Consider the following 23,965-nt stretch of genomic DNA (forward strand, 5'->3'; position numbering starts at 1 on the left):
TGCCTAGGACCGTTGCACTGTGTCTCTTTTATTTCACTGTTGAACTTGCTAAGGTATTTGCCTATGAACCCAACAAGACTCCTAAGAGTTGAAGACTGATTCATAGGCCTGTCCCTTCCTTGCTCCCTGCAGCAGAGTGACACCCCTTTAACCTTTGGGGCCCCCTCCCAGTTTTGGACATGAGGACAAGTTTACTATGTCAAAGGAAGGATGAGTGGATTCTGGTTACTATGATGAGCTCTAGCTTGGTGAATAACTGATGTGAACTACTGGGAGTAAAGGACTTCAAAGATGAAAATGTCTCTGGAATTTGTGTGACTCTAACCATTTGATGGATGCCCCAGTGTGACATTCGTCACTGGGGACTTGCTATACATAAAAATGGTACCTCACTCACTCGTGTGTTCATTTAAAGAGTGTCTACAGCACACCTTTGGTGCCTACTGGAGTTGGCCTTAGCTTCTGGGGATAAAGCAAGAGGTCAGACAGGTGGGGGCCCTGTCCTCCCAAAGCCCACGGTCTGGTAAGAGAGACAAGTCAACAGTCAGTTACATGCAGTGTGTTAGATTAGGGCAATAAGAGGCGCCACCAGAGCCCAGGGAGGGTCCAGCTCTGACTCAGAAGGCTTCCTAAGAGAAGTGACATGCAAGCTGAGGCGTGATGGGTGAGTAGGCTGAGTGAAGGCGGGAGGGAGGACATGAGGCAAGAGCTAGCACCGTCCGTCAGGAAGCTGAAATGCTGTAGAGCTAGAGCACAGGCGTGGGTAGGGGTGGTGGGTGCAGCGAGAGATGGCTTAGGGAGGTCAACATAGTAAGGAGCTTTGGTTTTTATTCTGAGGGCCATGGGGGGGGGGGGGGGACGGACGGACACACACACTAAAGGGTTTGAAGTGGAGGAGAGACATGCCCAGGGCTGTATTTTAGGATGCAAGCTCTGGTTCACCCAGGAGTCTGTCATGTGCCTCAGGTGATAGATGTTCTACACATATTGCTCAGATGAACATCCCAGAGGGGAGGGGAACATGGGAGCCCTGTCTCTGAGGAGTCTCCCAGCCAGCTGGGGGGGCAAGGCACATGAGCACCAGGCAACAGTTACCTGGTACCACAGGGCAGGAGACGAGGGAGATTTGAGGGGGCTGAGGTGGTCACGGAGGCTTCTCGGAGGAGGTGGGGCAAGTGGGATAAATAGAACTGGGGAAAGCAGTGTGGCCTTCTCAGGCCTGAGAGGCAGTGTGGTGGTGTGAGAAGTACCCAGAACTTTGCCTTAAAAAACGCGAGTTCAAGGCCTAGTTGACCACAGGCAAGTAGAAAATTCACTTATCTGCACGTGAAGATGTTTGATGAGGTCCCCTAGTCTCACCCTTCCCCTCTACTTGGTCCCAAAGTGCTCATTGTAGAGTTCTGGCTTATCTCAAGGAGCCCCTGGCTCCGTTCTCCAGGACCTAACTTCCAGTGTAGAAGAGTCCTTGAAGCAAGGACTGGGGTAAGGACAGAGCTGGTTTCTACTCCTGGCAAGGTCACAAGGAGCTAGGATCCTGAACAATCCATTCACCGAACCTTGCTTGTCTGTTTTATTTATTTCAATTACAGTTTACATTCAATATTATTTTGTGTACAGCATAGTAGTTAGACAATAATATGCTTTACAAAGTGTTCCCCTTGAGCTCATCTGTTTTCTTTTTGGTAATTTCTGAACTTACCTTTTCTGTTTTCTCATCTGTAAAATGGGCACAAGTCCTGTTCTCACAGCATGGGTGAGAGGAGTAAATGAAACAATCAGCACAAATGTTACCACATGAGGAGCATCAGAGCTGTGCAACAGGGACGAGGGGAACTGTGACCACCAGATGGCAGTAGGGCTCTACAATTCAACTGAAGGAGGACCCAGAGGCACCACGGGGTCAAACTGGGCAGGTGGTGCAAATCAGAGGAAGGACCAGATGAAAGACATTAGGAAGCGGTGGAGGCTGTGCTGGACCCAAGCATTCATGCTCAGTCTAAAAGGAGCAGCTTCTTGCTCTGGCCGGTGGGCTCAGTGGTTAGAGCATCGGCCCTCACATCAAAGGGTTGTGGGTTAGATTCCCTGTCACAGGCACTTACCTGGGTTGCAGGTTTGATACCTGCCCCGATCCGGGCTGTGTCTCTCTCACATTGATGTTTCTCTCTCTCTCTCTCTCCCCCTCCCTCCCACTCTCTCTGGGGGGAAAAATATCTACTGGTGAGGATTAACAAAAATAAATAAAGGAGCAGCTTCTGAGCTCCAAGCTGTGTTGCCACATCAGAATGAGGGCCCAGTGGTGCCAGAGAGTCTGACTTTTTGAGAGAAGCAGAAACCAGATAAGAAACCAGATTTGAGAGAGAGAAAGAAAAAAAACATCAATTTGTTGTGTCACGCTCTTATGCATTCATGGGTTGAATGTGCCCTGACTGGGGACTGAACCCACAACCCGAGCACACCTGGAATGTGCTCTAACCAACTAAACTACGGGGTCTACAGCCACACCACCCTGAATGTGCCCAATCTCATCTGATCTCAGAAGCCAAGCAGGGTCAGGCCTGTTAGTACTTGGATGGGTTTTGTTTTAATCTTTTGATGTGAAGTCTTCCGTGTGGAGAGTGTGTGGGCTGCAATAGGCCCCGTCTCGGTATCTTCTGCCTGAGTGTGGGTTGACCGTCCCGGGTGGAGGATCTCTGAAGAATTAGTTTCATATTTTTACATTTCCTGTGAAATGCCTTTACCTATCAGATGTTCCTTCCCCTTTGGTAGATCTCTGGGGAGCACTGTTTCCTTTTATGCTGCCATTACTTGTTGTCTCAAGCTTTTATTAGCTTGTGCGCCGTATTTTCTGACTCACCCGTGAGGATCTCCACAGCACCTGTCTTACAAGACTGTTGAGGATTAAATGAGATACTGATGTAAAATCACTTAGCCCAGCATCTGGCTCATTAGTGCTCAACAAACACAGTTATCATCATTATGGGGATTGTAGAAGAGATGGCATGACATTTGGAGAAAGGTTTGCAGGGCCTGTCTTTCTCTGGGATGGTGACAAGTCCTGGCCATTCCCCTATGTAGATGAAGCCCCTTGGTCCTGGCTCCTGAGGGCCTGAATGAACTTGGCCATCACACTCCAAAGACATTCCTGAGACTTTCCCTTCTTGGCCATCACTGCCAGCTGGGTCAGGGCGGGCAGGTTTCCCATCCAGGACAATGCTCATGGGTGCGAGTGGCCCAGATTCCCCCACCTCTCTGCAGCCATAGGACTTCCTGCTGCTTACTGCACCCAGGCATGCTGGGCAGGCACTCAGCAATAATCAGGCACACTGATACTGCCGGAGGCCTTGCAGCCAGGAGCATCCTCTTGGGGTGTTTCCAAGGGACCCAGCAGCTTCGGGGCCCCAGATTCCTTGCTAGGGAGTGAAGAGAATGAGAGGATCAGGTTGTCATGGGCTCTGACTATGGCTGGGCTCATGGGCATCAGCAGCTGCTGTTCAGTTAATACTGAGGTCTTAGGCAGCCACTCTGTATCCAGGACATTCAGGGTGGTCCTGGGTTCCCTACCTCGGGCCCATCTGCCTGTCACCAGGGGTTCGGGCATCCTTGGGCCCTGTGAGTGGAAAGAGCTCTAAACAGTGGCTGCAGGTTTGGGACAGTCCTGAGCCCCAAGGAAGATTGGACTAGAGTGGGCATAGGAGTTGCAGCCACCCCTCTGAGCATCTCACATCTCCAGGGGTTAGATGTTTGTTCGCTCTCATAGTCATTCCCTACCCTGCTCAGCTCTGTAATTCAGAGAACTACATTTCCCAGGCCCCTTTGCCCTCTGATTTCATGGTGGGTTTGGCCAATGGGAAGCACTGGCAGGCAGGAGGTAGGGAGAACCCTAGGCATTCCTCCCTCTCTCTGCGTCAGGCAGCATCTCTGCCTGTGGCTGGTCTTCTCTGTGGTTCTAGCTCCCACCGGACCGCCCCTTCCTCAAGGTCTCAGGTCCTGTTGGACAGGTCTGGCTATGTGTCCCATTTCTGTTGGGTGGCCCTAGATACTGGACACTAATAAAAACTGCCTCTTTTTCTTCTCCCTCCAGCCTAAGAACTGGAGTGTCTTTTTGCTGTTGTTAATCTCTGGGGCACTTCTCAGATCTCCATTCACCTGTGTAACCTCCTCCATGTATTAAAGTTCCGTTAAACATGAATAGAGTGATTCTCTCTGACCGGACAGTGACCAGCATGCTGCTCAGCAGCTGGGGGTACAGGATGGGCCTGGGCAGTGAACCTATGGGGCTCCCAGGTACCTCTGCACCCCAGGGAAGACTGGGACCATCTCCAGGTCAACTGCACCTCCCCTGGATCAGGAGACTGTCCTGCTTTCCCCACTTAGAACTCGTGGAAATGCCTGCAGCTGCACAGAGCAGCCAAGTGGGTCACACTCCAGGTCCAGTGGCTGTGAGGGTCTGCTGAGCCGCCCCTAGTCATGACCAGCTGAGGCCATTCCTGCAGGGCCCAGAGCAGACAGACACAAATGAGGTCCCAGGGGTGCTGTGTGAGAGCAGAGCCAGGCTATGGGCAGGGGAGAGGGCCACCTCCTTCCAGCCATATTGTCTCAGCAGCATCTGCGTCTGGCCCTGGCTCGGGAAGGGGTGGGCAGCGAGCCCAGGCAAAGGAGACGGGAAGTGGGAGCGGGGCTCCTGGCCAGGGAAGGCTGCTCGTCTTGATTTCTGTGGTCTCTGGGCTTCTGAGCACATCAGCCGAGCCCCCGCCTGGGGAAAGACCAGTGTGCTGATAGCATTCACCTCAGCTTTCCTTCGCCGCTCACGGGGCTGATGGAGCATTACAGGAGGGAATCCACTTTACGTGATTAACCCAGTGCCTGACACATAAGAAGCTCTCAAGAGCTGCAAGCTGAAAAACAAACGCAAATCTCTTCATTAGCCAGCTACCCTGGACCTCATTCTGTAGGCATTTCACCGGATGGGCTGGTGTTGCAGTTGGGATTGAGGTCCTGGCCTCTCCCCTGGGGCAGAGCCGGGGCTGGGGACACAGATCCAGCTGCCAGTCCTAGAAGGGGGTCAAGGCAGGTGAAGGAGTTAGGAGATTGGGAGGCATGGTGATCCTAGGGCGCACTCCCCAGGGATGCAGGGGGAGGCAGCTGGTATCCGGCAGGCAATTGGAGCCCCAGGGGGGCACCTGATGACAAGTATCTCTTAGTGTCCAGGCAGGACAGAGATCAAGGTCACAGAGTGGGCAGTAAGGTCCCATCTTTAGTTTGAGATTTGAGTACCAGGTTCTGGAGACTCTAGGATCAGGCCCACTAAAGATATGGAGATCATGGCAGAAGACAGGGATGAGAGCTGGGTGCAGGGTTAGGGGCCAGCTTTTAGCACAGGGGGCTTCATACTGAGCCCCCGGGGGTGCTGCCTAAAACCCTCCCACCTGAGGACAGCATTGAACCTAGGGCTCGGACAGGAGCGGGGGTGGTCGGGAGCCCAGACTTCACATTGCAAAGCGCCTGAGTTTCAATCCTGACTCCACACTTCCCAGCTGCGTTGAACAAGTTGCTTCATCTCTTTAAAACCTCACTTTCCTCTTTGTGGGTAAACCAAGAATAGCCCTACCTCAAAGGGTTGTTGAGATGTTGAAATGGGATAAGGCATGAAAGCATTTAGTACTGTATCTGGGCCGTATGGGAGCTTAAGAAATGATTGATCCTTGATCGCAGGAGCCAGTGTCGCTCCCTCCCACCCCCTCCTCGGTATCCCTTCCTCACTCTGCAGGCAGTGACCCTGCCCCCGTGTTTTCTGGGCTAACACTCGCTGGGCCTTCAACCTTTCCTCTAACGTCTGTGTGCTCCTGACCCTTCACCACCTCGGACTCTGGAAAATAGCCCCTTTCTGCCTGAGCTCTTTCAAAACTGAAAGCAAGTGGATGTCATAAGAGGCCAAAGGTTGTAACTGTGACCACGTCCTCAGATACTCTGCGATTAGAGCCGCCCATCTTGGACTACTTCTTCCTTCCACGGCGCACTTGTGGATGGCCCTGCTGATAAGACCAGTGTTTGTGGGTCTACCTTCCCCCTACTTTTTTCCACCTAAATTTCTAAATGTTTGTATCACACTTTTTTCCCCCATCCCTCCTGAAAAAAAAAAAAAAGCCCAAAAAAAGAAGCCATAGGTCAGAACAGGAACTATAAAATAAAACAACAGCACAATGACATACACACAGACTATTGAAAACATTTCAACATCCATCCCCTTCCCTTTCATAGCAGCCCCCTGGCCACCTCCCAGGCAAGAGATTCCAAGGTGTGGCACCTCCTTAGGATTGATGTGTCCCCACCCCCAACTGGAGAATCAGTGACCAGCCAAAACCAAGAACACTTGATACAGATTTACCCCCTGTAGTTTGCATTGTGACAATGATGTGCTCTTTGTGTTTCTTAATGTATTGCAGAATGCATGTAATATGTTATTTTTAATACAGTTGAATGTGGAATTTGAATTATATCACTTCGTCCCCCTAGTCTGACACTTTTGGGCCTCCTGTAAGGCACAGTGCCAGCCAATACCTAACCTGCAACCACAGCTTCTCTGCCCACCGTCTTTCCCCTCAGTAAATGGTGCCACCATCCACTCAGTTGTTCACACCAAAACCTGGGATTCACCTCAATTCCTCTCTTCCTCTCAGCCCTTCACATTTTATCCGTCAGCAAGGCCTCCAAAACCTTCACCAAACTGGTCGCCGTCTCCCATGTCCACCATCTCCACTCCAGGTAAAGCAGCGTCATCTCTCACCTGGGCTCTCGGCTCCCACCCTTTCCTTTACCCTCAGTCCACCCTCCACACAGCACAGTGATTCTTGGACAAAGCAAATTATAGAATGTCACAACTCTGCTTGAAACTGAACAAACCCCAAGCTCCTCTCCTCTAAAAGGCCCTGTGTGATGGGCCCCTGCCTCCCTCTCCCCACACCCTCCCCGTTGATCACTGTACTGTGGCTTTCTCACTGTCCCTGCTTGCTTTCTAGTCCCCAATGACTGTAAGCTCTTTCCTGACTCGGGGACTTTGCACTGTCCCTTCCCTTCCCTGGGGCACTCTTCCCCCAGATCTACCCAAGGCTGGTTTCTTGCCACGCAGGTCAGCTTCTCCATGATGCCTTCATTGACCACTCCAACTGGGAAGCCTCCAACCCTCCCCACCCCGATCCCTGTCACTCACTGTGGCATCAGCCTGTCTTACTGTCATTACAGACGGTACCACTCCCTCTTATTTTCCTGTTTGCATCTTGTCTAACTCCCCTGTTAGAAAGTAAGCGCCTCAAAGGCAGGGCTCTTATCCATCTCATTCAACTCTAGATTCAAATCCTCTGTCGTATGACCCAAATGAAATATGCTTATATTGAAAAAGGACTCATGGTTTATCTGAAATTCACATTTAACTAGCTGCCCTGTGTTTTAGCTGCTACACGCACATCAGGTTTGTTCAGCTCTCAGCCTTGCAGGCCTCTCATCTGTAGCAGTGTCTTGCAGAATAAATGGGATCCCAACTCCTTGTTTGAATTCTGTGGGATTTTGAATAAATAAAATAACGTTGCTCCTTCAACAAGAAGAATTTCAGGCGAGAGAGGCCTTACTTGCTGGTGAAGGGAGGAGGGAGAGTCGGGGCCTCAGCCCAGTTTCAGGATGGCCTCAGTTGGCCCCGGACTGACTAATAAAGTGTGAAATTGACTTCATCCTGCGCCACATCTTCTGCCCAGCCAGTGTGTCCCTGTAGCATCTCCCTGTTACAACTGATGCAGGCGCTGCGACATCCCCTCTGTCACCAGCAGACAGGCGGTCATCAACGCCCACGCATCCCAGGGCCTGGCGCTCTGCAGAGCCCACAAAGCCTGTTGGCCTCCAGCCAGGATGGGCTTTCAAAGCCAGAAGCATCCTGATGTGGCATGTCTGACGCCCCTTCCAAGTCAGCCACTGGCCCCTCTTGTCCCTATTTACTCCAGGGGAGCCCCTGGGGACCTTCAGGATTGTTTGGGGGACGATGGGAAGCCCCAAACCCCTCCCACCAGTGCACGACCATTTTTTTATCTATTTTATTTTCTCCTATTTAAGAATTCCTAGGAAGAAAGGGATTCTGTGGCTCTAAGAAGTCCTAAAACAAGTGTTCTAATCAGAACTCATTCCCAAATGTGTCTATGCAGCAGAATCAACTGGGCGACTTGGTAAGAAATACGGATTCTGAGCCATGTTTGCCTGCTCAGTACCCACTCCTCTTCCCCTGAGGATAGCCTGTGTGTTCCCTTCCAGAGCCTTCTTTGCCTCATACACAACCCATGTGGTTTGGCTGGAGACCCACTCGCTTGGTCTCCAGGGGTGAGCATGTTTCTCAGACTGGGCCAATCACAGAGAAAATGATTAGCCCAAGGTCACAGCTTGGCTGGAGTGGCAGCCCCAGGATCTTGGCAAAGCTGTAGGGGAAGAAATGCTCTCTTTTTCAGAGGCCTTAGGCTGGTAGCTGTTAGGTTGAAACTGCTGGCTAAGAATGAAGCCAGTACAGAGGCAAACCATGACCTGGAACGAGAGACAGACAGGCAGACATACCTCCAGGCATGTTGTGACCACCTGGATCCAGCTGTGTCTGAAGTTTATCTCCCTAGGTTCTTCAGATACATGAGCCAATAAATTGCCTTTTTTTTTTCTTTCCTTCAACCAGTTTGAGTTGGGTTTCTGCCATTTGCAATTGAGAGAATCCTGACTAATTCACAGACCCCATCTCAGATCCATTGAATCATGATCTCCATGAATGGAATCCAAAATCTGGACTTCTCAAAAAGCTTTTGAGGGAATTCTGATAAAATGTCACCACTTTATAAGTCATTGTTTGGACATCATTGAGATCCTGGTCCAAGGATATGCAGAAAAAAGCGATCCTTCCATAAATAGCCATTATAATTGTATGTCAGGACTCTATGCATGGTCTCAATCCTCACAACTCAATGAAGTGCGGGTTATTCTTCCATTTTATAGATGAAAACACTGAGGCCTACAGGGGTGAATTAATGTGTTCAAGGGCATGGATCTACGAGCATTGGCCTCTGAAGCTCATCCTCTTTCCACCATTCTACACTTCCCAGCATGGCAACGTGGCTTGCCTAGAGCCTTAATAGTTAGTGTTGAAAGTTTCAGTCCTCTCTCTTTAGAAATGCTCTCAAAAAGCAAAGCTTATTCGAGTCACTTAGTGTGCTACCGCTACAGTAAGAGAGGGCACCAATAGGATTGGCCTAAACAACAAGAGATATTTATTACATTAGGTTTTAAGAAGTCCCAAAGTAGGATGGCTCTAGGGTTGGTTAATTCAGTGGCTCAATATCATAATCAAGGGCTAAGGTCCTTTCCATTTTTCTGTTCTGCTCTCTTCTGGTTTCAACCCGCCCTCAGGTTGGCTCCCTTCTTGGTTACGAGATAGCTGCTCCACTTTCAGACATGACAATGTCCAGCATAGGAGTTTAGTCTGTTTCTTCTTGTGTGTTTATCAGTGAAGAAAATTGTTCTGAAAAGCCCTCTGCCTCTCATTGGTCAGAATCTCATCACATGTTCATACTTCGTCCAATCATTGGCAAGAGGGGCGGGAGCATTGTGCTGGGCCTGGACTAATCCTGTTGCACCCTGTGCCAGGTGCACCCTGAACAGTTCAGGGATCTTCAAGAGGAAGGAAGGAAACAAAGGATGTTGGGTACTGTCTGGGCACAATTTCTCTCCTGTTCCCTGGGTCTCCCTCTCAGATTCTGGGCCCAGGCTCCAGAGGCATCTCTCTTTTCATTAGTCATGATCCTTGCAGTAAGGTCAACTTTCGAAGTTCAAAATTTTCCCCACGGTTCCTTTGCTCTTTCTTCCAGTCTTCTCCCGTAGCCAGTAAGGCATCCTGAAGAAATGTGGATGTTCCCTCCAGCACCCAGAGTGCTCTTCCTGGCTTTACTTCCTTTACTACCGGTCTATGGGGTTGTTGGGAGGACTGATACCCCTTGTGTTGTAGTGGGCACGTCCCATCACCTGGTTCTCCTGCTCTTAATTGCAAAATGCAGATTGTCCCTTAGCGACTCACTCTTTCCCACTCTCAAGCCCTGTGGTGTAAGCAACATTGACCCTCATGGAATCCCCAACTCTTAGGAGGTTTCATCCCCTGTAGCCTGGGGCATGTGACTTAGGTCTGTTCAGTCACTGTGTTTAATGTTTCTTGCCACAGGACTTGATTTGGGGTGGACAAAGCTCTGTCCTGTCACTAGTTTTGTAACTTTGGGAAGGCCACTTAATCTATATGTGCCTCAATTTCTTCTGTAGAATGAGAATAACAATTGTTCTCACAAAACCCCAGTCTGGCCCAGCCAGCTTGGCTCAGTGGTTGAGCGTTGACCTATGAAACAGGAAGTCAGGGTTCGATTCCCGGTCAGGGCACATGCCTGGGTTTTGGCTCGATCCCCAATAGGGGGTGTGCAGGAGGCAGCCCATCAATGACTATTATCATTTATGTTTCCATCTCTCTCTCCCTTCCTCTCTCTGAAATCAATAAAAATATATTTTTTAAAAAAGAACCCCAGTCTGTTCTTTGAGAGTCAATTCCTGGGCCTTGGGCTCAATCTCTTGGGGGAGAGAAATTCTATTTCTATTTAGGTTGTTGAACTGCAAGCTTTTAGCCACCATTTTGCAACTTCTGAGGGGAAAGCTGGTCTGAGAATGAAGTTAACATAGAGCTGAGAGACAGAGACAGAGACCCTAAGCTGCTGGATCCAACTGGGTCTGATGCCAGCAACCCTGTACATCCCAGTCACATGAGCCAATAAACTTTCCTTTCTTGGTCAACCCAGTCTGACTTGGCATTCTGCCCCTTGCAATGAAAAAACAACAAATATAGCATGTTTTTTTTGAAAAGCTGAACTGTGCTCTCCTTTGGCTGAGTCGTGTATGTGTAAAGGGGGGTAATGGAAGATAAGGTTGGGAAATTAGGCTGCAGATACATGGCAGGGGGCCTTGAAGTCTTGGAGATGGACTGCGCAGTCTCAGAAACCACTGGGGGGGATGCAGGATCTCCGGAGGCCAGGTGATCCCAGCAGTTGCCAAACAGGCTAACCTTTGCCCCCAGGGATCGAGTTAATGTTTTTGTAGCTGCTGATGAAGTAGAATTCTTGACCTGCAGCAGCAGGACTCATTTTCCAGGCATGCTTTCACCTGGAGAGAGTTGGGTGAGTTCTGCATAATTGAGGATGTTTAGAAGACAGGAGCTACTGGCACTTATCAATTGCTCCTGATGGCCAGGGATAATAAGGGTGGGGAGAAACCCCGTGCAACTGATGAGAAGGTCTGGCGATTTCACCAAATGTGTTCAAATCCCTTTTAAATTGCCCGGAATAGGACATGAGCTGGACAGAGTAGAGCAAAGGACATCACCTCCCTTTTCCTACATGACCGTCTTCTATTAATGCTGCCTGGGATTGCACTCACTTTGGTGGCAGCACATTATGCTTTGTATTTAAATGATGTCATATATGCTCTACATCATGTCTCCCTGGTCACCTCAAGTCTTCCAGTCCCTCTCTCACCTTGAGAAAACTGATTTCACCTTCAACTGCTTTTCAAGATTGCATGAGTCAAAAATCTTTTCCTCTTGGGGAGGTGAAGTGGTCAAGGAGGAGACAAGAAACCAGCTCTCATTTAAAAAAATTCTTCAATGTAGCAAAAAACAATAAAGCAAAACTTATATGAATATCTTTGTGGAATACCTGGCCACACTTAGGTTTTCGCCTCCAAATCATCATCTCTATACGCAGCGCATCTGTTCCCGACAGAGCCTCTGGGAATCCTATCGTCTCTCCCCGTGACTCCCACTCACCTGCACACCCTCAGTGCATTCTACCTTCTTACATCAGAGCTCTACATTTGAGCGTCTGATTTTAAAAAAAGTTTTCCGGGACAGTAACAAGGATGAAGCCGCCATTCTTTTTGATTTTGCTTAGTTCTTCATATATATGATCTCATTTTTTATTTACATAATACTAAGTCCAGACATTGGTCCTGGTGCTCTACAGACATTAACTCATGTAATCCTCAAGACAACCCATAACCACAATTATTAGTCCCATTTTACAGAAGAAGAAATTGAGGCACATGCAGATTAAGTGACCTTCCCAAAGTCACAAAATTAGTGACAGAGCAGAGATCTGAACCCAGGCAGTTTGCCCTCTTAAATCTGTGACAAAGACAGGCAAACTTTTTCTATAAAGGGTCAGTAGTATTTTAGACACTGAGTCTCTGTCCCAACTACTTAGTTCTGTCACTGGAGTCCAAAAGCACTTGTAGACAATACATACACAAGTGGGTGTGACTGTGTGCCAATAAAACTTTATTTAGAGACACTGAAATTTGAATTGCATGTCATCTTCAGTGTCATAAAATATTACTCTTCTTTTGATTTTTCTCTCTTCTGTTTAGAAATCAAACTCCTTTCTTAGCTTGCAGGTCACGTAAGAGCGGGTGGCGAGCCAGATTTGCCGGCAGGCTGTGTGTCGAGTGCCCACTGCTGCTCTGCGCTATGCTGTTGACCATCCTGATCCTTACAACTGCACCTCACTTCTCATCACCTCCATTCTCCAGACAAAGAAACTGAGGTTCGAAGAAGTTCATGACTCGCTCAAGGTTACACGACGAGGAGGTGGGGGAGGCAGGATTGGCGTGAGGTCGGACCCCAGAGGCCGCAGCGGCAGGACAGCTGGCAGAGGCCGGGATGGGCAGGAAGGAGGGCTGCGCTGGGGGCATCAGTGCTGCCACCTTGGCTTGAAGCCATCAGTCACCAAGTGCTGGAGGATGCCCCTACCTTTCTCTTCCCCAGGAGCTGACTGTAGCAGTCTGGGGTCTCTCTGCCCCCATCTGTCACTGAGGTCCCCTTTCCACTCACTCCTGGGCCTTGCAAGAGACTGAAATGCCCTGCCTTCTAATCCTGGAGCCAGAGCCCCAGAAAAACCCAGAGGCTGTTTTCACTTAGTCTGATCTTGCCAATCACAGTCATTAGGGGAGGGAAGAACTGATTTAAAAGGGCCCTGAGCTGCCACTTGTGTGAACACCTCAGCTCTGGCCTGGCTACAGCTGGGAAAAGGTGGGGGAGGAAAGGGGAAGGAGAGAGACAGAGAGCTGGGGGCAAACAAAGAGAGAGAGACAGAGAAAAACATGGAATCCGAGAGAGATGGACACATACACACATAGAGAGAAAGATCCCTTAGCAGCTGTTTTTCTGAACCAGAACCCTATTTCCTAGTTACTCAACTTTGCAGACACAGAAAAGCCAATATTGCAGCAGAAAATCTCCCTGTGTTACATATTGTTAATAATTCTTTGTTTATTTTGTCTTTTCTAGGCGCCTATAACCTTAACTTCATTCAAACCAGTGAGCAGGCCCTGAGATGGGCAGTGCAGGGGTTATTTGCCTGAGGAGGGATGTGGGGCTCAGAGAGCTCCAGCAACTTGCTCAGGATCACACAGCAAGCTAATGGCTAAGCTGGGGTTAAGGATCAAGACTCCTGACTCATACATACTGTCCCTAGAAGCAGCAGCCCCCAAGCGCTGGCTCTCTCTATGCTCACTAGTGGGTAGCTCTTGGTTTGGGACTGTCCAGCACCCATCCCCTTCCTAAAGGCATCCCAGTGTCATTGAGGGAAATTGCCTCTCCCCGACTGCCTTGGGGCAGGGGGTCATTCTTGGTTCCTTCCTCCCACTGCTGGCCTCCTCTAGCTGACATCAAAGGGGCAGCTCCCTCATCTCCTCACCTGGGTGCATCAGTGGGCAACGTGACTTAAGATGGTCTTTCTAAGGATGTTGACTCTGGCAAGGACTAGAGAATAGTTTCTGGCCGTTCCCTTTGTGGCAGTGCAGCTGTGTGTCATTGATAGCACCCTCATCTCTGCCCCTGTTAAAGGCAACGACTGCTTTGCCTACCTCCTGCTTCTTAGCCCTCAGAGTTCCCTTAATTCCTGCTGACCCAAGCCTGCTCTTAGCGTCTTTCATCAATTATGTAGGCTTCCACCGGCCTTTGAAAAAGCCCCCTTTGCTTTAGTTTCTGAGGCTCGCTCCAGAACCCTGTCTGATACAGCCCCCAAGAGTGGAAGATCTCCCTCCCACTCCCACTTCCAAACCTCACCCCAATTCCTTCCTCAGGAGAATAGTTTGAGTCCCTCAGGGCTAACCCTCACCTTGCCTGATTTAAATTTTTTAGAACAAGCAAACAAACACAAGAATATGCTCCCCAAATCTCAGTGTCAGTGCACGTGGTGAGGTTGTCTGAGGATTTCATTTTCCCCTTTTTGTTCATCTCTGTCCCCTGAAAATCTTTTTCCATGTCCATCCACTCCATGTATGATTAAAAACAATTTATGGGCTTGTTGGTTCCATTGCAATTAGAGCAAGTGAGACACAGAAAGGGCAACAAAGCTCTCTTTTGTGCTGAAAGAGTGAGCCCCTGTCCCTGTGTGGGTGTCCTTGAGAAGGAGACCTGGTCAGCGTTTTGGCACCGCTCCGCTGGCTGCTATCACCCCACTGGAAGCGGTGTATTTATTGACAGAGCCAAGCGCTGATATCCCATTGGCTTTGTTGTGTGGTTGACCCAGGATAAGTCCTCACCCCTCCTTGCCCCCCCGTTCCCCCCAGGTCTCCCCACATGAACGAGGAGGGGATGGGACTAAGTGACCTCTAAGTTCTGCTGCTCAGTTCTGGGGCCTTTTTGAAGGTCATTGCCTGATGGAAGCAGCATCCAGGAGAGAAGCTAGAACCCCACTCTCTGGGGGAAAGACGCTTAAATGTCCCATGTAGTCAGCACTCTTTAAGTTGCACGGGACAAAACCCCACCTCAATCTGGCTTAAGCAAAAAAGGACATTTACGCTCATATAACTGAAAAATTCAGCTCTAGAGTCAGGTTTGGCTGGATCCAAGGAGAGAGGGTGTCGTCAGGACCTGGTCTCTCTTCGGCTCCTGCATCCCTTGGCTGCCTGATCCTCTCGCCGTCCTTCTCATGCAAAGGCAGATGGTCAGCAGCAGCTCCAGGCTTACATCTCGCCAGCTTAGTGCCTCTTCCCGAGGGTTCCAGCAAAAGTCCCAGGGCTAAGTCTCACTGGACTTTGCTAAATGACATGCCCGCGGGCGAACCAATCACCCACTGGAGCGGGGGGATGGACTTGGGTGGCTGGCCAGACTTGGCCATGTTTCCACTCCTGAAGCTGGGGGGCAGGGTGAGTATCACTTACACCTCATGCCCTGAGAGGTGAGGAGCAGGAGTCCACTAAAGGCAAGTCAGGAGCTGTTACCAGAAAAGGAAAGGATGGCGGGAAAGAAAACCCCATCTCTGGGCCTACTCAGGTTCATCGACATCAGCAGTTATCAATCAAAGTGTGTTCCACAGATCACCACCATCACATGGTAATTTGTTAAAAATGCAAATTCACAGGCCCTGCCCCAGACCCACTGAATGGAAGGGGCCCAACTCTACAGGTGATTCAGATACACTCAGGGCGGTCTTCAAACCCGTGGCTCTCACGCCTAACTTCAATTAGAATTACAGGGCAGCTTTTAAGCTGCCTGGACCCCCCTCACAACCAATTTGATCAGGATAAGAGAGGCGAAGGGGCTCAGTCCTTGGTGTTTTGGAAACATTCCCCTAAGTGATTCTAATGGCGACAGGTTGAGAGAACCACTGAACTCAGAGGAAATCTTGTTCCCAGCTCCTTCCACTTTACCACAGTGGAGATAAATAAGGGTGTGGACAGTCACTCTGCTGTGAATGGTGATTTATTAAAGAACTTGGGAGGCAGCAACTCAGGCCAAGCCAGATGAAGTCACGGTGATCCCCCACCTGCGTGGAGCCTGACCTGGGAATTTCCTACACTGTGATAAATTAATCTTTATACCCTTACAGCTGATTCACCAAGAAGAGAAGTAGAGGGGAAAAACAATAGGCAATTTATTGAGTGCTTACTGTATAACCAGGCAATGCATTTGGCTCATTTAAATCTGACACTAAACTGCGAGATGGGTAATGTTAAATATGACTATAATCCTGTGAAGTATGATTATAATCCTGGTAATATTAACTGTCAAAGAGGAAGACATTTCTGGCCAAAGGGTAAAGTCACTAGGCCTCCGTGACTGAGATGGGATTTGAATCCAGAACCGTCTGGTTCAAAAACCAGGACCCTTAAGCTCCACTCTATGCTGCCTTCTGGGAAAGGTCATGGTCTCCAGTTAAGAATAGAGGATCTCAGAGAGGGGCTTTGAGGCAAATCCTTCGATTCCACACATTTTGAGGAAAGAGCACTGGCTTGGAATCAGAACCTGGGCTGCACTCACAGCTTCACACCCAATTAGCTGTTCGACCAGGAGCAAGTCACTTCCCTAGCTGGGGCCTCAGTCTCCTGATCTGTACAATGGGATGGCTTTCACTGACACCTAAGGTCTTTTTCAGTTCTGTTTGAATGATGGTATGAGGATGTTTCCAGCAAAAGAACTTGCTTCTCAGGATCCTAGGACCTGTTCTGAAACACCCCTGTGTTCTAGCCTGACCTAGACATCCTGCTGGTTACTAATGAAATGCTCCCTGGACCAGTCGAGAATTGTGGGTTCCTTCAAGGCTTGGAAGACAACAGAAAGTTCTGTATGAACTGCTGTGACATGATCTCTAAGACATATCACCAAGTGAGAAAATCAAGGTCTAGAACAGTGTGGATAGCATGCTCCCCTCATGTAAAAATGAGGGGAAAGAATGATCGCGCACACTTGCTTCTTATGTGGTTAGACTAGGTGAGCAAACTACAGCCCATGGGCCAGATCCAGCCTGCTCTGTGTCTTGGTACAGTCAGTGAGCTAAGAATGATGTTTAGATTTTTCGGCTGGAAGACAATCCAAAGAGTAATAATATTTCATTACATGTGAAAATGACATGAAATTCAAATCTCAATGCCCGTAAATAAAGTTTTATTGGCACACGGCCATGCTCATTCATTTGTGCCTTGTCTATTTATGGCTGCTTTCTCAATACAATGGCAGAGTCGATTAGTTGTGACAGAGACCATAAGCCTGAAAAGCCTAAAATATTTATGATCTGGCCGCTTACAGACAAGGTTTACTGACTTCTGGCCTAGCTTAGCTGGAAGGAGGCACTGGAAGCTGGCGATCTTGACCAGCTGCTCGGAGGGAGCATTGAGCAGCTGGGGGGTAGGGTAGGAGGAAGACTTTTCATGGTGTATTCCTTTTGCATCTATTTTAAAAAGTCAACAACACAAAAGCACTATATGTCAGCATGTGGACATATTAGGATGTCTATACGTAGACAAGTATTTTAACAGCTATTTACCAAATGAATGAGGTTAGCCATCAAAATACTTTCTGAGTATTTTTGAGAAAGAGGCTGGCTGGAGTTGGGAGTCAAGCAGTTTCAGTAGTAAATATGTTGTTGGAATATTTTACAAGGAGAGTTCATGTCATGCATAACCTGTGTAATTAAAAGTAAAGAATGCTCACTTTCTAGAGCTGTGTGCTCTGTGAGGTTGTGAGCTATACCTGGGGACTCACTGTAGCTGCAGGCCCAGGGCATGGCTCCCTGTAGGCACTAGTCTAGTTATTGAATGAATACAAGAACCCAAGGGATGTGTATCAGGAGTGAGGGGGTGTACTCAGAGGAGGAACGCATAGTTCAGAGGGTGCTAGAGTGGGGTGGCCTGGGAAGAAGGGGGAGAGGCGAGAGTGTCTGAGCAGGGTCATTACCCCTAACCCCTCCCCAGCCAAGGCTGCCAGCTCCCCATAATCTATGGGTGCCTTGGCTGAGAAGCTCTAGGCTTTTGGAGAGCTGGAGGCATTTTGGCCTCTCCCCACTCCCCACCTCCATCACCTCCATCAGGTCCCTGAATTTTCTGTCCTTTACAACCTCTTTGAAGGACACTAGGCGAAAGTAGCTGAAGGCTTGCGCAAACCAGCTGTGCCTGCTGCTCCTGGAACTGCCTTTTCAGCAAGTACCATCTGCAGTACCATCATTCTGGGGGGAGAGTCTCCTCCTACCTGCCCATCGGTGCTGCAACAGTCCCCCACCCAAGGAACAAGCCTGTGGTGGCCGCAGCAGAGCTACACGAATGTTCAGATGCCCAGGTGCTTGGCTCCAGAAACAGCAGACCACACAAGTGTCTCACACACAGACAAACTGAGGACACCCCTTGTTGTGCTTGCTCTCATCCCTTCTTCTAGAAACAGGGCCCCGATCTTATTCAGGGAACTCCAGGGCTCAGTTCAGTAGTTTGGGTGGGGCTGCCTCCCCCCCCCCCCCTTGGATATGTGACAAATACCTGGCCAATCAGAACATTCCATTTCACTGGTCACAGTGGTTGATTCAGAGATGGGCCTGTGACCCAAGCCAAGCCAGTGACTGTCAGCCTCAGGATTTCGCTGGAGCAGTTGCAGAAGAGGTGCTCTCTCTACACTGGGGTTGCTACCTGCGGAACTACACTTGGAGCTGCTGGTTGACTTTGGCCACTACGAAGAGCAAGCCTGCCTGAGGACAGAGTTAAGATGGAAGAAAGTAGAGCTGAGAACTGGAGAGTGATTTCTGATGACACTGTGTAAAGTGGATTCGGCTACCCCTGACCTTTTTAGTTAAATGAACCAAATATTCCTGTGTGTGTGTGTTGTTTTTGCTTAGACTGATTTGTAGTGGCAAGAATTATGACTGTTATCTAGAGTTGGCAGAGCTGAGCTTCCTATCAGATTCTCTGGACGTTTCATGGAGATTTTATTTCCACCTCCTTCTGCTGTGCAGTTGGGACCCTCTGTTACCCTTCCCAGCTGCCCAGAGGCAGTCTGCTTGTCTGTCCTGCTGGCTCTCACCCTCCTCTCTGGGTAACCTGTCTGACACCCCTAGGCCTTCTCGCCTCCCTTCAGCATCAGCCTGCTCCTCTGGATGTATTCAATCCTAGATTCTAGCCCCTGATTATCCAGGTCTGCTGCCGTTAACCCCTGTGCCCACTTATGACTGAAATGGGGCTCAAGACATGACCGTTTCTGCCCTTAATCTTTATTGAGCCCTTCCTGCATGCCAGGCTCTGAGCCAAGTGCATCGAATGCATGACCGCATCTACTTCTCTCAATAACACTGTCAGGTACGGACTATGATTTTTAGTCTCACTTTCAAGAACAGGAAGCAGTGGCTTAGGAAGGTGAAGTAACTGGCCTAAGGTTGAGATGAAGTAACAGCCTAAGCTGAGCTGCACGCAGGTTGAGGCAGGGCTGGGACTGGACCACAGAGGGAATCGTCCCTGAGTCTGTGCTCTGACCACTGCACCTGTGCTTCTAACCTCAGTGAGCAGCAGTCACCTGGGGCACTGACGCCCCTTCCAGGGCCACCCTACTCTGAGTGAGGACTGAGCAGGCCTGGGCTGGGATCTGGGAGGACGCTGGTGCAGAGTCTCAGGACCTCACCCCGAGAGTAGCCATTGTCCCCCGTCAAGGACTTTGGCCCTCGAAAGGAGTTTGGCACTCCCAGACCTATTCTTGCAGGAGCTGAATCTCTGCCCTGGCTTAGGAATGATTACAATGTGAGGAAAACTTCTTTGCTGACAGAAGGAAAAGAGAGATCAAGGGCATGTGGGACGAGCAACTCGTGCCTGGGAAGAAGACAAAAAAAAAAAAAAAGTAACATCATGCTACCCTTGGAGGGGGTGGTTGTGAGGGTATGGACTCTAAGAGGAAGGGGTGTAGGCCAGGGCCTGGAAGAAGTTCAAATTCTATAGTCTTCCTGAAATTTTCCCTGAAAAGAAATGGCTCTCACTGCTCCCAAGGATGAAGCTCAAAGTTCTTAATAAAGCTTTTAGACGTGCTGTTCCCTCTGCCTGGGAGACTGTCTCGTCCCTTCCCCTCCTTTGCTTAATGAATTTCTACTCATCGTTCAGGTCCCAACACTGATGCCACTTCCTCTGGGAAGTCTTCCCTGACCACTGAATCTGGCTTAGGGGCCGCCTCCTCTGTGCTCTGTAGCTCCCAGTGATATGTCACAAATCTACCCTCATATTGGATTTTATGTGTGTGATCCCCCCACTAGGCTAAGAGGTTCCTGAAGGAAAGGCCATGTCTCTATTGTTCTCTAGCATATTCTCAGCATCAGGCCACAATAACAATCGATTGAATGAACAAATAAATGAATGAGGTGTAATGAAATCAAACCAGAGCCTGAGGCAGTTACTTGCAGTGATCATTTTGACCACTAGGTGGCACGTCACCGTGGCAGCCCAATGGCAATGGGCTGGGAGTGGGGGTAAAAATTGAAGAATGAACCGGTTGATGGGGTGAGGCTGGACTTCCCAGTGGGCCTTCAGTGTTTTCCAGACTAATAGCTTGAAACCTTTGTGAACCCTAACTTTGTATGTACGGAGATCTTTGCTCGGGTAACTGCCTTACTCCAGGACTCCATTTCCATCAATGGTTACATCTTCCTGCCACCCATCAAATACTTTTTCAACTACTCTAAAGTTTCTTCTCTTGTTTGCCAAAGGGATTTTTTTTTGGTTATTGTTATTGCTGTTGACTGCTCGAAATGGTTTAACAAATTGCTTTTTAGAAAATTACTGTTTAGAGAAAAAGAAGAACTTTGTCACTTTGGGGATCTGAGCCCCCACTGGGTCCAATCTTCCACTATGCAGTTTACCCCAAACTTCCATTTTCTGGCTTAAAGACCCACATAAATTTAAACTTCTCTTAGTTTTTCCTTCTATCACCAAGACAAGTTGACTTATTTTTCAAGGGACCATATTTTATAGAAAGCTAATTTAAAAAAAATATTACCTCTTGAGAGTTCTAGGTAGATGACAAGTGGCACCAATGCAGTAAAGTTGAAATGTAGCCGCTGGGCAGCAGTCTGGGCTTACTTACTGGCTGTTAGTATTTCCAGTACACCAGCCTCCAAGGGCTGTGATTTAAATTTGGGCCCTGCAAAATGACACATCAGTACATGCCATGAGCATTCTGGTTCACTCACAAATCATTAAAACCAAAAATTTTAACTAAACAATGTCAAGAATCCAGCGTAACAAACCGATGGCCAGCTAGTCTGCCCCTGAGACCCCAGCAGTCCCACACTGCTATTACAGTGGTGGAATCATTTGGAGCAGTTTTTTCCTCTGGAAGGTAATGAAAAACCTCAGTTGAGTAGGCATTCAGTAGCTTGGATCCTTTAAGAAGTCGGGGATTAGGGATTGTTCTACTGAGGTTAATTCTTGACTACCCTATTTACATCCATGTGACTGTGTTCACCTCTCTGTGTCTTTTCTTCTTTATCTCTCCAGTGGAGGCAGCAAGGCGGCCAGGCCTGACCCAGCAGGCGGGGTTCGAGCTTCCTATTTGTACATATATTTGACTTGGAGCTGGTTCCAGACCAGTACAGGCACAGTAAGCAGTTACAAAGGCCTCTGGCAATCTCGCTTTGCCTGGCTCCCCAGCCCATGCCACCCTCTGCCCATTACAACCTTCATATCTCAACGGTTTGGGAATTATTTAGAAACAGGCTTATTTGTACTTCCTACAATCTAGCTAGTACAACAGCCATAAAGATTGCTTTGTGGTTCCTTGAGCTTGATTGAAGGGTGTGGGAAACAGAAGCTGAATTAGTCAAGGTTGCCCAAAGTGGCACATTGGTATCGGGGCCCAGGTAGTGCCCTTGCCCTTCCCTGGGCTGTTTCCAAGTTCAGTGTGTGTGTGTGTGTTTAGAGGGGTTGATTCGAATCATTCAGTCACAATTCTCTCTCATTGAGGATGTGGGCTGCCACAAAAATGGATTCCATGCTGAGCTCACTGTTACTGGCTGGGGCAATGAATATAGCACAAGAAGCAATGAGCCCCAGTCCCTGGCCCCAGAGAATCTATAGTCGAGCTAGGAACGCAGAGCGTTAATAAACAAGAGAGATAGTAACACAAAGCAAAGCTCCTTGTAACTCCAGTGTTGGCTGAGGTCACGTGTCCTTTGAGATTAAAATTGACTGGAGCTGTAGTCCTCCTCGTGGGAAGCCCTGATACCCTCTCAAGGTTTCCGCAAGTTCCCAGGGCCCTTCGTCCTCCCTGTGTCCCCAGGCCCTGGCTTCCTGTTCTCTCTGAGGCTGTTTGATATCAGGGCAATTAGACCTACCTTTCCTTGTTTGCCCCCCAAACATTCCCTCCAGGAATTTGAGTGCAGCCAACTGTACCTCGATGGCTTGCTGTGGCCAATAAGGTAAGCAACAATAACTTAGCGCTGGCCAGCCCTGGGCCTGGAGGTCCTAGGCCACCCTGCCCTTCACACACCCTAGAAGTCCATGTGGATGGTTGGTCCTTTGCCCTTAGGGTCCATTTTTCCACCCTTGGAGACTCCCCCAGGAATGCAGTGTCCCTCACTGTCTCATTCCAATGAGACAATGGATTCTCCACCCCCACCCATACCTCTCTCAGCACATTCAAAGATTCCTTAATGTGGCGTGCAAAGGAAAGGCCATCTGCTGTTTGAATTTTGTGCCATGTGCAAACTATTGTTTATTTAAAAACCAACAAAACCCAAGTAATTTCTTGAAAGAGGCCTTCCTCTTAGGATCCCACCTTTACTTCAGAGAAAAACCAAAAAAGGCTTTGTAATCTCAGCCAGTTGTCTCTCCTCCCACCAGCCTCTCTAAGGAAGTAAATAGTTTAGAGATTTATTGTTTCCACTGACAGGAATTATGCCTTTCCTCTTAGAAAGCAGAAGTCGTTACAGTGACTTTGAGTTTTAAATGGCATAGTTTTCTCACTGTGCTCCATTTATAATTCATTCATCCATTCAGCAAATAAGCAGATGCCACAGGGGTTCTGTGGAAGGTGGATTCTGTCTGGGCTACAGTTATCAGGGGTGGCTTCCTGGCAGAGGTGGGAATTGACCTGGAGCATCGAGGCTGGAGAGGGAGCAGTTAGATGAAGACAGAGGGGAGGGCAAGTAGGAAATGGGCGTGGGGATCGATAACCCTCCACTCAATCAACAAGAATTTCTGGGGCTCCTCTCAGTCCTGGTCCAGTGCGAGGCACTGTTTCTAGCATGGCGAAGAGACACAGGTGATTCCAACAGAGCGTGAGAAATGGGAGAAGCGCAGAGGCATCCAGTGGGAGGGGGGCTGCCTCCAGGGAGAGCAGGAGAGGCTGCTAGGAGAGTGACATTTAAGCGGAGAGAGGAAGGCGGTGTGGGTGACGGCGTGAAGCAGAGGAAATGCTGTTTATGAAATTCCCAAGTCCGAGAGAGCCTGGAAATGAAGAAATCCCACATGGTGCCGTCCTAGAGCCGAGGCAGGAGGTGGGAGGAGTGGGGCTGGGAGAGGTGTGGGCAGGGCCTCCTAGGCCTGCGAGGAAAGGGGTGGTCCTGAGAGCAGGGGGAGACCCGAAGGGGGTGAGCCAGGGAACAGCATGGTCAGATCTGAGCTTCAGGCAGGCACCTGGGCTGGGCGTGGAGGACAGGAGAGAAGGGGAGACCGGGAGCAGGTGGAAGGGGTTGTAGCAATGAGGCAGAGGCTGGGTTAGAGAGAAGAGCTCGGGCGGGACATGAGTGGCAGGGATGGAGCCTGGGGCCTCACAGCGGGGAGGCAGAGGCCGGGGGACTTGCAAAGGTCAGCTTCTGAGGCAGGTCAGGGTGGCTGCTGGGTTGGTGCTTGGGGAGCCAAGTTGAGGGTTGCCAAGGGCAAATCCTCTCCTCTCCAAGAAGGGAGCCACGGTGCAGGTTTCCCCAGGGGCGAGACTGCAGCTATTGGTGTGCAGCATCCAAGATACAGGCCTGGCACAAGTTCACTCGCATAGCAAGAAAGGTCACCCTTCCTCAGCTCTCCTTCAGTCCTTCAAGGAGAAAGCCTCAGGGGGTGCTAGCCTGTCTCTAGCGCCTTGACACTTGCTCTTCTCCCTTTTTTACGAAGAGAGAACAGGCCTCAG

The sequence above is a fragment of the Miniopterus natalensis genome, chromosome 4, assembly GCF_054644295.1.
Source record: "Miniopterus natalensis isolate mMinNat1 chromosome 4, mMinNat1.hap1, whole genome shotgun sequence".
NCBI lineage: Eukaryota > Metazoa > Chordata > Mammalia > Chiroptera > Miniopteridae > Miniopterus > Miniopterus natalensis.